The sequence below is a fragment of the Lathyrus oleraceus genome, chromosome 5, assembly GCF_024323335.1.
Source record: "Lathyrus oleraceus cultivar Zhongwan6 chromosome 5, CAAS_Psat_ZW6_1.0, whole genome shotgun sequence".
NCBI classification, from domain to species: Eukaryota; Viridiplantae; Streptophyta; class Magnoliopsida; order Fabales; family Fabaceae; genus Lathyrus; species Lathyrus oleraceus.
The window spans coordinates 169812383-169830975 of record NC_066583.1 but is presented as its reverse complement, the minus strand read 5'-3'; the positions used below and the strand labels follow the sequence as shown (position 1 = coordinate 169830975).

General features: G+C 37.9%; 1 non-coding gene across 1 annotated transcript; it reads right to left on the bottom strand.

The window, feature by feature from the left end:
- Positions 1 to 2870: 2870 nt before the first annotated feature.
- Positions 2871 to 2977, bottom strand: LOC127088394 (small nucleolar RNA R71). The gene has a single exon (XR_007790232.1). It is a non-coding gene; the product is annotated as a small nucleolar RNA R71 (small nucleolar RNA).
- Between the last annotated feature and the right edge of the window lie 15616 nt (positions 2978 to 18593).

Below are 18593 nucleotides of genomic sequence, written 5' to 3'. Positions count from 1 at the left end.
ATATTTGAAAATTGTTTGTGGAAGTCGAATATTCGTGGTAGCGAGGAATAATGAGGCGTGTGCCACCTATTTCTTTATCCAAGTTTATTTAGAGTGTTTTAATCAGAAAACAGAAATTTGAGCAATATGGCAAGCGCCAATCGTTCAATCATTCGAGGGATAGTAAGGCGAGCACCTCTCATTCCCTTTTTCATCTGAAGTTTAATTAAGAAAAAATATTTAATCGCTTCGAGTAGGTGAACAAGAAAACTCGATGTTGATCGAGTGTTTATTCGCATTAGTTTAAAAATGATTTGTGAAATGGTTTGAATTGAAATGATTGTTTTTGTTTTGAAATGGATTTTGAAGTTGAGGAAAGTGGGAAATGATTTTGAAAAATGTACTTGATGTTGATTAAACACCTTTTATTTTAGTATTTTTGAAAGGTTAAATTTAATGGTCATTTTGTCTTTTTAGATTAACAATTATACATCAACTAAAAATACAATAAAATAAACTAAAAAAAACAATAAAAAAGCTAACAAAAAAATAAAAGGGAGGGGACACACTATGATAACACTGAAATTTACCGTATTTTCGACTCCGATTTCACATGCATTCTCGTTGTTTTATTATCATTTTGTTGTGTTATTGCTATGTTTTCCTTTGTTTTCAGGTTTTTACTTTAATCAGAGCCCCGATCGAGAAAAGGAGCGAAAAAGAGCCAAAAACCCTAAAAATCAGCATTTTGTACTTATGGCCTACCCAATGGCGGGCGCCACAGACCCTGCCATGACGTGTCCAAGCTCAACTTCCCTCAACTCCCATGTTCTCCACTACATCCACTAAGGCGCCTCACTTTGGCCTTGTGGCGGGCGCCATGGCCTTGTGGTGGGCGCCACAAGAGGAAAGTTTTTCCCTCCCATTTTCAAGTTGAAGGGCATCCAAGTCATTTCCATCTTTTTACTTGCTTATAAATAGAAACTCGGATTCACTTTTACAATCATCCAAACTTAGAGCAGAGGCAAACTCAGAGCAACTTTGTTTCACTTAGGCATATATTCAGTTTTATAAAGTGGTAATCGCTTCGCATTGGTGTGTTATCACAATTGTGTAATCGAGTCTGTGATAGAGTCTGTAATCGAGTTTTGAGCACTTTGGAAGGAAGTTAATCCTGTCGCCATTTTCATTTCTGCATTGCAATTTATTCAACCCTCTGATTGGAGCAGGTTTTTATTACTTGTCTTTATCTTATTTATTTTCCCGCACTCGCTTTATTTTATTTATTTCCTCGCACTCGCTTTACTTTTATTTATTTCTCGCACTCGCTTTACTTTTATTTAATTCTCGCACTCTCTTTACTTTTATTTATTTCCTCGCACTCGCTTTACTTTCATTTATTTCCTCGCACTCGCTTTACTTTCATTTATTTCCTCGCACTCGCTTTAATTTTATTTACTTTCCGCACTCGCACTACTTTTATTTACTTCCCGCACTCGCACTACTTTTATTTAAATTAATGCACTTTTACTTTACCATGTCTAACTAAATTTATGAGGTTAGAATGTAAGGATCATAATTGAACCGATAATCCGTACAATTGTTCGTAGAAACACTTAAGGGCTATTTTAACTTTCAACTTAAGTTTTCCCGAACTTCAATTCCGTTGGGTAAGATCGAAAGTCGTCCAACGTCTTTTTAAACTTAATTGTTTTTAACTATTTCAAAAACAGCAAAAGCGCTTTGTTTAGTTCATTAGGAGATTTTAACATTAAGAAGAAAAGAGATTTTAAAACTATTTTCGGACGCGTTTGTAAGTTTAGAGTCTGGTTCGTGAGAACCTCTTTTGGTTAAGAAATCCAGGTTATAATACTTTTCAACTTAGTCAAGACACTATATTTCTTAAAAATAGGTTTACTACTCTAACGCAATGCGCGCCTTTTTATAAGTGACAATAAGAGGGTTTGATTAGGGAGTACAACTCGGTTCTGAATACGCGAAAGCGACAGTTCCTGTTAAATTAGTTCTTTTCAAAGTAGGAAACATTGCCCATGAGTAATTCTATTAGCAAGTACTTGGATTATTAATTGATTACGTGAATTACATTCGACCCTGTCTTTATTAATTTTATTTCAAAAATTTACTCTTCATTGCACACTACAAAAACACCTATTTCGATTGCCTTTAATAAACACCATAACAATAGATAACGATAGATTGACGCTTGGTCTCTGTGGATTCGACAATCTTTTATATTACTCTGACGCGTTCGTATACTTGCGAACACCGCATCAAGATATTGACCGCATCAAGTTTTTGGCGCCGTTGCTGGGGACCAATTTCGTCAAATTTCATTTTCCTGTTGTTATATCGTTTAGACTTAGGCTATTTCCCGCCGGTCAATGCGAAGAACTCGCAGTACCGGAAGTTTAAGCTTAGCATACCCTCTGGCGGAACCTGAACGTTACGCTCGTGCACATTTATTCTTTCATAGAATTAAGAGAGCTATGGCCGAAGATCAAAACCAAAGACCTCTTAAGGACTTCGCTCAACCATCTAATGAAGAACCTAGTTCTAGTATAGTAAACCCAACCATACCAGCTAATAATTTTGAACTTAAACCATCCTTGTTGCAACTAGTACAATAGAGACAATTCGCGGGTCTCGCTACCGAGAACCCAAACCAACATTTAAAAATATTTCTTCAATTAGCAGATACTTTTAAAACCAATGGAGCTTCTCCTGAGGCAATACGTTTAAGATTATTTCCTTTTTCCCTCAGAGATAAAGCCCTATCATGGTTAGATTCCCTTCCACCCAATTCCATTACGACTTGGGATAACCTTAGAAGAGCATTCCTTGCTAGATATTTTCCCCCGAGTAAAACCGCCGTTCTCCGAAACCATATAACTAGATTTACCCAAAACCAAGGAGAATCGATATTCGAAGCTTGGGAGAGATATAAAGAGTTGTTACGAGCATGCCGACATCATGGTTTAGAAAATTGGTTAATCATTCAAACCTTCTATAATGGACTTCATTACAACACAAAGATGATCATCGACGCTGCCGCAGGCGGTGCTCTGATGAACAAACCTTATCCTGAAGCTAGTGCCCTCATCGAAGATATGGCTCAAAACCATCAATCATGGGGAGTCGAACGAGCGACAATTGAGAAGAAGGAAGCCCAAGGAGGAGTACATGAACTAAGCTCTATAGACATGATGCAAGCTAAAATGGACACATTAGCCCTCAAAGTCGAGCATATGTGCATAAACCCGAATACTATAGCCGCAGTTTCGTCGGATTGTGAGATATGTGGAACCCAAGGACACCAATCTTCAGAATGCAGTTTATTAAACGAAACCCACTCTGAGCAAGTGAAATACACCAAAGGGAACCCATACTCGAATACCTATAACCCTGGATGGAGGAATCACCCGAACTTCTCCTATAAAAACAATAACCCTATTCAAAATAATGCACCTCCGAGACCTAGTTATCAAGCCCCTAGATCAAATCAACCTATGCAACCTGTATCATCAAAGCCGAGTCTTGAGAAAATTATGGAAAATTTTATCACCGCTCAAACCCAACAAAACAAGGAGTTCATGAACCAAAACATTCATGTTAACGAATTGATTACTCAGTTAGGAACCAAGGTTGACCAAATAGTTACTCATACCAAGATGCTTGAAACCCAGATCTCTCAGGTAGCTTTAAACCAAGCCCATCAGACCACACCTGGAGGACAGTTCCCTGGACAACCTCAACAAAATCCGAGAGGACAAGCCAATGCCATTACCCTACGAAGTGGGAACGCTTATGATGAGCCACCAAACCCTAGATTGAGTGAACCCGAAACTTCTAAGGAATGTACCAAATCCCCGGACGAAGTAAAGGAACCAGAGGAATCTAAAAACCAGGAAGGTCGAGAAAAAGGAGAAAAACCTAAAGATAAAACTTACGTACCACCCCCGCCATATAAACCACCTATACCATATCCGCAAAGACTCAAACAAACCCAGATCAATAAACAGTATCAAAAATTTATTAAAGTTATAGAAAAACTTCATGTAGAAATCCCTTTCACAGAAGCCATCACCCAAATACCTTCTTATGCAAAGTTTCTCAAAGACATCCTTACCAACAAACGTAGACTTGACGATCCGAAGCCTTTGGAATGTAATGCTATTTCCGAGGACAAATTAGCAAAGAAAGATAAAGATCCTGGAAATTTCTCCATTCCTTGCCTTTTGGGTAATCATGTCATCGAAAAAGCTTTTCTAGACTTAGGAGCTAGTGTGAGCCTAATGCCTTTAGCGGTTTGTGAGAGGTTAAACTTAGGAGAATTACAGCCCACTAAGATGTCACTTCAGTTAGCCGATAGATCTGTTAAATATCTGATAGGCATTTTAGAAGATGTTCCTGTTAGGATAGGTCAGCTGTTTATCCCTACTGATTTTGTTGTCATGGACATCAAAGAGGACAATGATATAACAATCCTTCTAGGTAGACCATTCTTATCGACTGCAGGAGCCATAATAGATGTCAAGAAAGGAAAGTTGACATTTGAGGTAGGTGACAAGAAAATAGAGTTTATACTTTCGAAATTTATTATGGCACCTGTGATGGGAGACTCGTGTTATGCCTTAGATATCATTGATGAATGTGTTAGAGAATTAGAACAAAAAGAAATTATAAAAACAATTAAGTTACCATCAACTCTCATAAAGGAAGATGATGACTTTAAGAAACCCTACATCGATGATAACCTTTACGAATGTTTATCCCTTACCCCAGATCCTATGCCATGCCCTAAGAAACCAACCTTAGAACTTAAGGATCTGCCTAAGAACCTGAGATATGAGTTCCTCGATGAAAAGATGAATCGTCCAATTATAGTCAGTGCTACCTTGAGCCAAAAGGAAACGAACCAACTTTTAGATGTTTTACGAAGATATCCCTCAGCCTTAGGATATAATATCTCTGACCTGAAAGGTATAAGCCCATCCGTATGCATGCATCAGATTTCGCTCGAAGAAGATTCAAAACCCTCTAGGGAACATCAGAGAAGAATAAACCCTATAATGAGTGATGTTGTTAAAAAGGAAGTTCTTAAGTTACTTGAGGCAGGTATAATCTACCAGATCTCGGATAGTAAGTGGGTGAGCCCTGTGCATGTAGTACCTAAAAAGGGAGGCATCATAGTCGTGCAAAACGATAAAGGCGAACATGTAGAAAAACGTTTAGAAGGAGGATGGCGGATGTGTATAGATTATAGAAAATTAAATAAAGCAACTAGGAATGATCATTTCCCTTTACCATTTATAGACCAGATGTTGAAGCATCTAGCCAGACACTCTTACTTCTGTTATCTAGATGGATACTCTGGATTCTTCCAAATACCTATCCACCCCAAAGATCAAGAAAAAACTACCTTTACATGCCCTTATGGAACTTTTTCCTACAGACGAATGTCGTTCGGCCTCTGTAATGCCCCAGCTACTTTCCAACGTTGCATGATGTCCATCTTTGCAGATTACCTAGATGGTATCATGGAAGTGTTTATGGATGATTTCTCAGTTTGCAGATTTGATTTCCACAATTGTCTTGCCAACCTTGAGAAAATCCCGGAGAGATGCGTGGAGGTGAACCTCGTGCTAAATTGGGAAAAATGTCATTTTATGGTAACCGAAGGAATAGTTTTAGGACATATAGTTTCCGAAAAAGGTATAGAGGTAGATAAAGCTAAAATAGAAGTTATAGAAAACCTAAAACCACCAAAAACAATCAGAGAAGTCCGAAGCTTTCTTGGACACGCTGGATTCTACCGGCGTTTTATTAAGGACTTCTCCAAAATAATTAAACCTTTAACCGGACTTTTAATGAAAGATGCTGAATTCATTTTTGATGAAAAATGTAATGACGTATTTAATCTTTTAAAGCAAGCATTAGTATCTGCACCCATTATGAAACCACCTGATTGGTCAGAACCTTTTGAGATAATGTGTGATGCTAGTGATTATGCAGTTGGAGCCGTTCTAGGACAAAGGAAAGATAAAAAATTACATGCCATTTATTATGCCAGTAGAACCCTAGATGCTGCCCAACTTAACTACGCAACAACTGAAAAAGAATTACTCGCTATAGTCTTCGCTATAGACAAATTTAAATCTTATCTAGTAGGAGCAAAAATTATAGTTTACACCGATCATGCTGCCATTCGTTACCTATTAAGTAAAAAAGATGCCAAGCCCATATTACTCCGATGGATTCTATTACTACAAGAGTTTGATTTAGACATAAGAGATAAAAAAGGCACTGAAAATGTAGTAGCCGATCACCTTTCTAGGCTGGAACATCTAAAACCTGAACTAGTACCCATAAATGATGACTTCGCCTATGATAGACTGATCGCTAGAGTAGAAACCATTGAAGATAATAACCTAGATCCTTATGAGCACCCCCAAAATTCCTTAGCAATAAGTAATGTATCCTGGTATGCAGATTTCGTTAATTACCTAGCTGCTGATATAGTACCCCTTGATCTTGACTACCACCGCAAGAAGAAATTCTTCCACGATGTGAGAAACTTCTATTGGGACGAACCGCTCCTTTTCAAAAGGGGTAAAGATGGCATTTTTCGCCGTTGCGTTCCAGAAGAAGAGGTAAATAGTATTATCGAGCACTGTCATTCTGCACCTTATGGTGGACATGCGAGCACCTCTAAGACATACGCCAAGATTCTTCAAGCTGGCTTATTCTTGCCTATCATGTGGCGTGATGTCTACGCTTGCATTGTCAAATGTGATAGATGCCAACGCACTGGAAACATTTCAAGACGTGATGAAATGCCCTTAAGAAACATTCAGGAAGTAGTACTCTTTGACGTATGGGGTATAGATTTCATGGGACCTTTTCCACCATCCTTAGGAAATAGGTACATCTTAGTAGCTGTAGACTATGTGTCTAAGTGGATCAAAGCTATAGCTGCACCCACAAACGACACTAGGGTAGTAATCAAACTATTTAAAAACTATATATTCCCTAGATTTGGAACACCACGTTTAGTCATAAGCGATGGAGGATCACACTTTATATCGAGAATATTTGACAAACTTTTAAGAAAATATGGAGTTAGGCATAGAGTAGCAACACCATACCACCCACAAACTAGTGGCCAAGTAGAAGTATCTAATAGGGAGATAAAACAAATCCTAGAGAAAACTGTTTCTATTTCTAGGAGAGACTGGTCTCGGAAGCTTCAAGAAGCATTATGGGCCTATAGAACCGCTTTCAAAACCCCTATAGGAACTACTCCTTATCAACTAGTTTATGAAAAATCATGTCACTTACCATTCGAATTGGAGCATAGGGCCTATTGGGCCATTAAAACTTTGAATTTAGACTACTTAGCCGCTGGAGAAAAGCGTACCCTAGACATTCATAAATTAGAAGAACTTAGGCAATTTGCCTACGAGAATGCAAAAATATATAAAGAGAGGACAAAAGCCTATCACGACAAAAGAATAGTAAAGAAAAAATTCAATGTAGGCGATTTTGTTCTCCTTTTCAACACTAGGTTACGAATCTTCCCTGGAAAGCTACGTTCAAGATGGACTGGTCCTTTCGAAGTATCCAAGATTTTGAGATCCGGAGCCGTAGAAATCAAGAACCAAACCTGTAGCCCATTCATTGTAAATGGACAAAGACTGAAGCTCTACGAAGGAGGAGACATTCCAGCATACTACTCGAGCCACACCCTGATTGATCCACCAATTCCTACTACTACAGGTGTATAAATTCTAATCGTCAAGCTAATGACGTTAAACAAGCGCTGCGTGGGAGGCAACCCATGGTTTTTCTTTCGTTTCACTTTTTCGCATTTATTTACTTTTATTTTTTATTTTTATTTTATTTCATCGTATTTTGCATTGAGACTAAGATTTGAATGGTTTGTATTTTCATGATCACTTTCTTAACTTTTACAGGATGCAGGATTTTGATGACATGCATGTGGCCTATAGAGATAATGCTCAGAGGGAGCGCTACATTGCTTTGTATCAGCGCCCTATGGCACCCACACGTTATCCTGATCCGCATTGTATGGAGGCACTGGGTATCGAACCGAGTATCCGATTCCTTAGCCACCAGCTTCACTGGGACGAGATTGCTGATGACTTGAGTAACACATATAGGAACCTGACTTTGGAGTTCCTGAGTTCATTCGACTATGACCCATATTCTGGATCAGATGGGTATGTTGCTTTCAGGCTTTTCGGAGTTGAGTATTCCTTCAGCCAGAAAGAGTTCGGCGACTTATTGGGTTTCCAAACCATTCCTGACGCTATCCCGGAGACACCTATGGGATATTTCTTGGGTAAGGAGGTGGAGAAGTTTTGGAGTGATATATCGGGTGGCGGAATCCAAGATCCATCTACGTAGATGTCTCATGTCATACATAACCCAGCCTTCAGATACTTTCAGATGATATTAGCACATTCCTTCTTGGGAAGGCCGGATGCAGAGACACTACTGAGTGAAGAGGAGATATTCCTATTATTTTGTGCATCCCAGTCTCGCCCAGTAGCATGTGGGAACTTTTTATTATACAGTCTCAGCGGTATCTCCAGATCCACCGAAGGAGTCATCCATGTTGGCGGAATCATCACTCAGATTGTTGTCGCTTTAGGTGTGTCTCGCAAGCTGTTACATCTTCGGACCTACTGTGGGTACACGACCATGGACATCGACTTCTGTTTGACCAGAGGATTGATGAGGAGAGCCTATTTCCACCCATGTCAGTTCCAATTGCTAGTCGACGGCGAGGCTATCCATTATTTCACACTGCTAGACCCTATGATGACCAATGTGCATGATCCAGCGAATTGGAGTTATGCTCTTGAGGGCCAGGGAGAGACCGTTGAGGAACCGAGATCACCACCCATTGCTGAATACACGCCTACACCACCATCTCCCAGAATCACTGTTTTCTCTAATAATCTTTCATTGCAGACACCCGACATCCGCACTCAGATTGCTGAGTGTCGTAGAGAGATCGCAGAGCTTAGACAGGAGGTGGCTGACCTCACTTTACAGATGGGAGTGTCTGATCTCACCCATGCTACTGAAGCCGACTGCCTATATCAGAAGATCGCGGAGCTCAAGCAGGAAATCGCCACGCTCCGTGGATCCACTCAGGAAGATGACATCCCTACTATATGATCTCACCATTCCATCTTATTTTATTGCTCTTTTATTTTATTTTATTTTATTTTTCTCTTATTTACATAACTCATTTTATATTATCGCATTTGGAATATTATACATTAGTATTTCTATTTTTACCTATATATGTTTTATGTTTATTTTATTTGCATTTTAATTTTTCAGTTATTTATTTATTTATATTTAATTTCTGTTTTTGTTTTTGTTTCAGTTTCAAATTTTTGTTTGTTTTTACTTTTATAAAATTATGCAAGTCAAAGATACTAGGAGAATCACAAGACAAATGCTATCCAGACCCCTCAAAGCCAAAAGACAAGAGAAGCCCAAACCAAAGGACCAAAATCTGGCCCAGCCAGATTTTGCCTTGTGGCACCCGCCATAGGACCTGTGGCGCCCGCCACAGCGTCTGTAAATGGTCGGGGCAGAACCCTTTTCTTCACCATTTTTGCAACTTACAACCTCCCAAACCCATTTTTTCACCTTGGAAAAACATCCTTGAACCCACAAAAAGCTCATACTTTTCTAACCACCACACCACACAAATCATTATTCCACTTTCCATTTTCGATTTCATCCGTCGGATTTTGTAAAAATCCAACCTTTTCACAAACCACTTCATCTTCTTCATCACTTTTCAAGAGCATTCAAATGGAGTTTAACGGATTCATTCTTCGAGGAGGGAAACCGGGGGATCGACAAAGGAAAATTATTGAACGATTGCAAAATCGGGAAATCCTCCCGACAAGGTATGTTGACGAAGACTGTCTCTACACTTTAGGTATCTATCATAGCATATTTCATTTATTAGATAATTTAGGTTTGCATAATTTCTTTTCCAATAAAGAACCTACCTATGAGCGGTTGACAATTGCATTTTTGAGTTCCTTAATTTATATTGTCAACCCTAACACTGCTAGCACAATTGGTACTGTCAAATTTAGAATGTTTGTTGTTGAATACCAATTCAGTACCGACGAACTAGCCAGCTTGTTAGGAATCTCTCATGGGGACGGTGCTATTTGTGAGGCCCCTTTGGATTCTGAATGGTCTGTTGAGGTATTTTCCTTTTGGGAGCGTTTATCAAACACTTCCATAAACTCTTTTGAAGGAGTTCTTGCCTCAACTATCCATAACCCGACCATCAGAGTTTTTAGATATCTGTCAGCATGCACTATTTTTGGCCGGGAGAATCCAAATAAGGTTAATGCTAGAGAGCTTCTATTTTTACAAAGAAGCCTCACAAATAGACGTATTAATTCGGTCTCGTTCATGCTTGCTCATATGATTTTAACTTTGAATAAAGCGGGACCGATTTCTTTTGGTGGATTGATTACATCTATTGCTCGGGCGCTTAACCTGAACGATGAGATGGCTACCCTAGACCCCTTACCTCCTCGCACAATTAACCTAAAATTTCTGAGAGACATGAAATTGTGCCGCTCGAGGAGAGAAGGAGGCTATATGCTTATGGTTCATGGTGTAGCCATCCCGTTTGTTGTTTTACCGTGCACTAGACGTACAGATATACGAGATGAAAGGAATTGGACCTACGCTTTAGATGCCCCACCTGTTTTGGGTCCTCTTCCTCCTAACATTCCTGATGAGGCGGGACATGACACTGATGATGAATATGATCGGCGAGAGAGATCTCCCATACCCCATGTGTCCCCCCATCATCCTTCACCACCACACATCGCACCATCTTCTTCTTCTGCAGGTACCACTTTTGGCTTTTATATTACAGAGGAGATGTGGCGTAACCACATGGCTAGAGAGCAAAGGCGTGACGACCTACTCTCTACCATCCAGCAACAAATGGCGGATAACATGTGCTTCATGCAAGAGTCGCAGCGGAGGACAGACAGGTCCTACGACACTGTTCTACAGTCCCTGCAAACGACCACAGATACACAAGCCCGTCAGCAACACCACCACCAGAGACACATGGCACTCATTGAAGCCACTCAAGGTTCCATTATAGGTAACCTTCGAGAGGTGAGGACCGCTCAGGATGCCCTGCAGGCGAGGATGGATCAGAGAGACCGTCGTCGTACCCGATCCCGTCGTCCACCTCAGGATGGCGAGGGCACTAGTGGTCAGCAATAGGTTGCCAGGTAACTCTTCCCTTATCTTATTTCAAAACATTGGGGACAATGTTCGATTTAAGTGTGGGAGGAGACTCTATCGTCTTTTCTTTATTACCTTTCTCGTTTTTCCTTTATCGCTTTTTCTTTACTGTTTTTAGATAGTTTATTGTTATTTCCTTTTAGTTGTTTATTTTGCTTTTTAGTATAATGCATGAGTCTGACGAGTCACCAAATATAGTATATCCTACCTCCCCATACCTTTAGCCCCACCAAAAAAATTTTGCAAAAGAAAATAGTGTCATTTCGAAAGTTTTCAGGTTTTAAGGACATGTTTTGAGTAAGGATGTGGTGACTTGGGAGAACTTTGCGAAACATCAGTATTATTTTAGCACCATAGACTTCGTAAATATAGGAATCATTCCCGAAACCCCATATACCATGGCCTTAATCATCATTTCCGTCTAAGTCCTTAGTAGTTTATCTCAGCAGTCAGCTCCGGCCTACGCATCCTCTACGTAGAGGACCGATGCAAATAAGTGAATGATCCAGAAAAACAAAAAAATAATAATAAAAGAAAGCAAAAAGGCAACTCCGGTATAGGTGACCCTCACAAAGTCATTTAAACCAAAGAATTGTAAAAAATTGCTAGAAAAAGAAAAAGAAAAAGAAAAAGAAAAGCAGTACCCACTGCTAGTTGGTTCAGAGGTATCTGGCACTGAACTCGGTAGGACGGATTACGATCTGATCCCCCACAACTACAGTTGGGTCCAATAAAAGGGTTTACACATGTTTATGTGCCAGAAACCCCATGCTCTGATAATAATCACTAACAGGTCACTCTACTATGAAGCATGTACGGATAACGGGCTTAATGTGATTGCGCCTGAATGAAAAGGACACAAAAAGAGATGAAGAGGCAGGCCTAGGTATTGTGGGATAATATGGGTTGGTTAATATAGGAATGAAGTTTATGTCCGTATTTGCGGATTAGTGTCATCATGATACCCTTAGTTCACTCAGTTAGTACCTACCACTGCATCCCGACTTGAACCTAGAAATTTTACCTGAAGCACTCGTTTACACAGAATTTTCTTTTATGAGCTTTTCAATGTTTTGCTTGAGGACAAGCAAAGGTTTAAGTGTAGGAGAGTTTGATAACACTGAAATTTACCGTATTTTCGACTCCGATTTCACATGCATTCTAGTTGTTTTATTATCATTTTGTTGTGTTATTGCTATGTTTTCCTTTGTTTTCAGGTTTTTACTTTAATCGGAGCCCCGATCGAGAAAAGGAGCGAAAAGAGCCAAAAACCCTAAAAATCAGCATTTTGTACTTATGGCCTACCCAATGGCGGGCGCCACAGACCCTGCCATGACGTGTCCAAGCTCAACTTCCCTCAACTCCCACTTTCTCCACTACATCCACTAAGGCGCCTCACTTTGGCCTTGTGGCGGGCGCCATGGCCTTGTGGCGGGCGCCACAAGAGGAAAGTTTTTCCCTCCCATTTTCAAGTTGAAGGGCATCCAAGTCATTTCCATCTTTTTACTTGCTTATAAATAGAAACTCGAATTCACTTTTACAATCATCCAAACTTAGAGCAGAGGCAAACTCAGAGCAACTTTGTTTCATTTAGGCATATATTCAGTTTTATAAAGTGGTAATCGCTTCGCATTGGAGTGTTACCACAATTGTGTAATCGAGTCTGTGATAGAGTCTGTAATCGAGTTTGGAGCACTTTGGAAGGAAGTTAATCCTGCCGCCATTTTCATTTCCGCATTGCAATTTATTCAACCCTCCGATTGGAGCAGGTTTTTATTACTTGTCTTTATCTTATTTATTTTCCCGCACTCGCTTTATTTTATTTATTTCCTCGCACTCGCTTTACTTTTATTTATTTCCTCGCACTCGCTTTACTTTTATTTATTTCCTCGCACTCGCTTTACTTTCATTTATTTCTCGCACTCGCTTTACTTTTATTTATTTCCTCGCACTCGCACTACTTTTATTTATTTCCTCGCACTCGCTTTACTTTCATTTATTTCCTCGCACTCGCTTTACTTTTATTTACTTTCCGCACTCGCACTACTTTTATTTACTTCCCGCACTCGCACTACTTTTATTTAAATTAATGCACTTTTACTTTACCATGTCTAATTAAATTTATAAGGTTAGAATGTTAGGATCATAATTGAACCGATAATCCGTACAATTGTTCGTAGAAACACTTAAGGGCTATTTTAACTTTCAACTTAAGTTTTCCCGCACTTCAATTCCGTTGGGTAAGATCGAAAGCCGTCCAACGTCTCTTTAAATTTAATTATTTTTAACTATTTCAAAAACAGCGAAAGCACTTTGTTTAGTTCATTAGAAGATTTTAACATTAAGAAGAAAAGAGATTTTAAAACTATTTTCGGACGCGTTTATAAGTTTAGAGTCTGGTTCGTGAGAACCTCTTTTGGTTAAGAAATGCAGGTTATAATACTTTTCAACTTAGTCAAGACACTATATTTCTTAAAAATAGGTTTACTACTCTAACGCAATGCGCGCCTTTTTATAAGTGACAATAAGAGGGTTTGATTAGGGAGTACAACTCGGTTCTGAATACGCGAAAGCGACAGTTCCTGTTAAATTAGTTCTTTTCAAAGTAGGAAACATTGTCCATGAGTAATTCTATTAGCAAGTACTTGGATTATTAATTGATTACGTGAATTACATTCGACCCTGTCTTTATTAATTTTATTTCAAAACTTTACTCTTCATTGCACACTACAAAAACACCTATTTCGATTGCCTTTGATAAACACCATAACAATGGATAACGATAGATTGACGCTTGGTCTCTGTGGATTCGACAATCTTTTATATTACTCTGACGCGTTCGTATACTTGCGAACACCGCATCAAGATATTGACCGCGTCACACTACCAACACAAGAGGTAAAAGAATAAAAAAACTAAAGAAAATAAAAGAAAGAACAAAAATAAATAGATAAAACAATAATAAAAAAATATACAAAAGATAAAAACAGACTAAAAATTGGGGGTGTAGCTAGAAAAATGCTCTAGGCCCAAAGGATGAGAACTCATAGGGGTGTGCTGAGCAATCAAGGAGTGTGGGGAGACTTCATCTTCTCAAACCCCATATTTGATTACTATTCTCGTAGCAACAAAAATGGAAGAAAAAAGTTTCAACAAAAACGTAAAAATATCATAAATTTCTCAATTTTTCATGGAATTAAGCAAATAAATAATGAAAATTTATCTACCCAATCTCACGAACACAATGGTATATTCAAAATCAGAAAATAAACAAAAACAAAAATTAGAAAATCAACAAAATGCAACAATATATATTTGTTTGATTTGACCATTTTATCCACACTCATGACAAACTAACTATAGATTCATGTTCGGATGATGTTGGAAAATTATTTGATACATTATTTATGTAAAACAAACATCAATTTGAATTTGACCATTTTTGTAAATGGAGGTTCAAGAACACTTTTCAACTCTTGATTTTGAAATCAATTGAGTTTCCATACAAAATGATGATGATTAAGGTACTAAATAAATAAAGCAAGAGTAAAAATGCGATAGAATTAAATAAAGAACAGACATAAGATCCATTTAAACAACAACAAATCACTTTTGCTTATGGAGGTTCAAGAACACTTTTCAATTCTTGATTTAATATCAATTGAGTTTCCATACAAAATGGTGAAGATTAAAGTACTAAATATATAAAGTAAGAGTAAAAATGCAATAGAATTAAATAAAGAACATGCATAAGATCCATTTAAACAACAATAAATCACTTTTGCTTATGGAGGTTCAAGAATACTTTTCAACTCTTGATTTAAAATCAATTGAGTTTCCGTACAAAATGGTGATGATTAAGATACTAAATAAATAAAACAAGAATAAAAATGCAACAGAATTAAATAAAAAACAACCATAAGAGTCTACCTATTCAATAAAAAGAAAGAAATGACTTGAAAGAAAATGAAGAGAAAAATGAAGAGAATTTTGGCTTAGTTTTTGTGAATGATTGGTGGTGTGATTTGTGAATGAGAATTTTTTTATTTGTAGGCTCTAAAAATGATAGTTTAGGAATTATGCAAAGAGTGTGGGTGCCTTCTAGAAACTTATTTAAATAAATAGTGAATAATTGTGTAATATATATGCATGGAATAATAATGTAATAAATTAGAGATATTTTGGGTTTTCTAGAAACATTGATTTTTTATGATACCTGAAAATGATTAATAAAATTCAAATGGATATTTTTATGATAAATCAAATGATCATGAATTTATTTTTCAATATGCATAATGAAAAAAAAAATCAATTTTAGTCAATTTTTTCAACATGTAAAATATTGACTTTATGTTTACTTTTTTACTATATATGCATATATGAATAATTATCATGACTTTATTTGATGATAAAAGTGCATATGGCTAAAAATGTCAAATTGGACAAATGGACATGTATCAGATGGATTTAGAATGCCCAGACAAAATTGGGGTATGACAACTTGCTTGCACTAATTGTCTGGTTTACTTTATCTTTCAGGCATTGTGGTTGATAGATACGATAGACTGAGGCACGAGAGGGTTGCATAATATGCATCAGTGCGGCGGGAGAAGAGTCAGGTTTTTGAGGTTCTTGTTTCCTATGGCTATGCAGAGGCATCTACTTCTAAGGAGCGTGTTTCTCCTCATGCTTCTTCGTCTTCTTCTTCTCGTAGGAGAAGGGTTTCACCTACGGACACATCTCTCCGTCCATTCTCGCACATGATCCAAGTTTCACCTATTCAGGCGCCAAAGGTACCCGATTCATCGGAGGCACCTCCTACCACCGATATTATTGATGCTTTTGTGTTAGTGCCACCTTCTACTACTGATGTTGTTGAGCCCGTGCCATGTCCAGATGGTGAGGCTTCTTAGGATGTTGAGCCAGAGGAATTTGAAGGAGGCCATGTAGAGTTGTCATTGTTGTCTCTGGACCCAGATCATATCGCTAGACATATTTGGGACATAGAGGTAGCATTAGTTGAATTCATTATTTTTAATTTACATTTATTTTAATTGACAAGTTTTTGACATTAATTTTTATTTTTTGCAGAACCGTGATACGCTGAAGTTTATTAACCACATGCGGAAGATTACTGGCTTGCCTCAGCCGAATGAGGATCAGTTTCAGGCAACTTTGTCCCTATCTGGGATGAAGGACTTGTGCATGACTGATTATACTACTGTCAACCACGCGATGCTTGATGCATTTTTGGAGAGATGGAACTCAGAGACCTCGTCATTTCACCTCCTGCTTGGTGAGATGTATATCACACTCGACGATGTCTCGTGTTTGCTATATCTCTCTATTAGGGGGAGACTCCTAGACCATGGGTGGATTGGCAAAGATGAGGCATTCGAGATGATGGTATACTATTTGGGGCTAACCCAACGAAGGTGAATGAGGAGTTGGATAGGACCATGGGGGCTCATGCTCAGTTTGAATACCTGAAAAAGGTATATATAAAGGAGCTCCAGAGAGCACATCAAGCTACTGAGAATGCAATTTTATGTTAGATGTATTTTGTATGATGTCAAAACTAGGATACTTTAGTGTTTATATATATTGGACGGTATCCTCTGAGTCTTAATGTGCATCTTAGCATTATGAAGCATAAAAATATTTTGAAATGAGTTTGAAAATTTTTCATGCATTAAAAACAAGTTTTTATGGGGAAAATAGTCTATGTTTTGACACATACGTGGTATAGGTCGACACCTAGAAGAAAAACTTTTCTATGTGTCAACACATACGGGTTACAGGTCGACACATGTAAGTCATTTTTAAAACCTATAGATTTTGTTTGATGCGCCGACTGACAGGCCAACACATGACTTACATAGGTCAACATATGCATCAAAAATCTGGAAAATTTGCATTGTTTTATAAACCTCTTGCATTCCTTTTGATTCCAACTTGTATACATATAAATACTTCATGCATGCATTATTTCTAGCAAGGTTCTAGAGTAAACCTACACGAAACCGAGATTTCAAAAAATTCTCATCATCTTCAACCTCATTCTATACATACACATAAATAAACTACACATAATCATTCTTTGTTTGGGTGTCATCTAGAATTGGTTGATAACTTCCAATTTAGGTTGTTGAATTGTAAATTGTAAATTGTAAATTGGGTTGAGATCTTTGAGGATTTAAAATAATAAAACCAAGCTGGAGTTTTACTTCAAGATCAATTAAGGATTCGAGGTTTTGGACAGGATTACATAATTTGGATCTGACCGAGTGAAGGCTTTGAAGAACGGAAGTTTCTTGCAAATGAGTAGCGTGAGACGGTGGATCATATTGGTAAATCTTGGATTACAATAATTCGCAATTTGGATTCAATCGAGTGAAGGCTTTGAAGAACATAAGGTTCTTGCAAAGTAGTTTCGTTAGACGATAAATCAAATTGGCATTGTTGGGTGACTTGATCAAGCTCATATCAAGGGAAGAGAAAGTGGTAGAATCAACATTAAACATATGATTTGTAGGGATAGATTGCTACATTTCTCTTGTATACTACTTTTGCAAAGTAAGGTCAATTTCATTATCTGAATTCGAGTTCGTGTTCGAATTTATAGGGAACTTCCTAAACAAATCCTTGTGTACTCTCTCTATCTCTTTTATATTTCATTTGCAAATTGTTGAATTTATCGATTGTGCGATCAAAACGTTTGGCTAATTTTTTTTAACCTTTTGAAAGAGGTTTTGTTGAGGTGATCACAATCTATTAGATTGTGGTTGGATTTGTAGAACAACAAAATCATACAAATTTTCAAACGAAATCGATTGCACACAAGATGTTCGATAATTTGACCCAATAGCATTTTTGTGTATTTTATCATTGGAAATAGTCTCTACTTTTAGAATAGCATTCAATTGGTTGTGGTTGAAAGTTTGTTGATCAAATTTGTGTTCATTATCATATTTTGATTGTAATTACGCATATCTGAGCTTTTTGATAGCGGTTCGGTTGGACGATTCGATCCAGGTCACTTCCGCTCGCCATAAAAATTTCCAAAATAAGTTTTGTTTAAGTTTTTAACTTGGGGTCTATTCACCCCTCCTCTAGATCGTTGCCTATCGTCTAACAGCTACAGGTGATGACAAGCAAGTTGAGCTCCACATAGCACATGCTGTGAGAGCATACATGTTATATTTGGTTGACACTACGATTTTTATGGACAAGAGTTCCACTTATACAAATTTCAT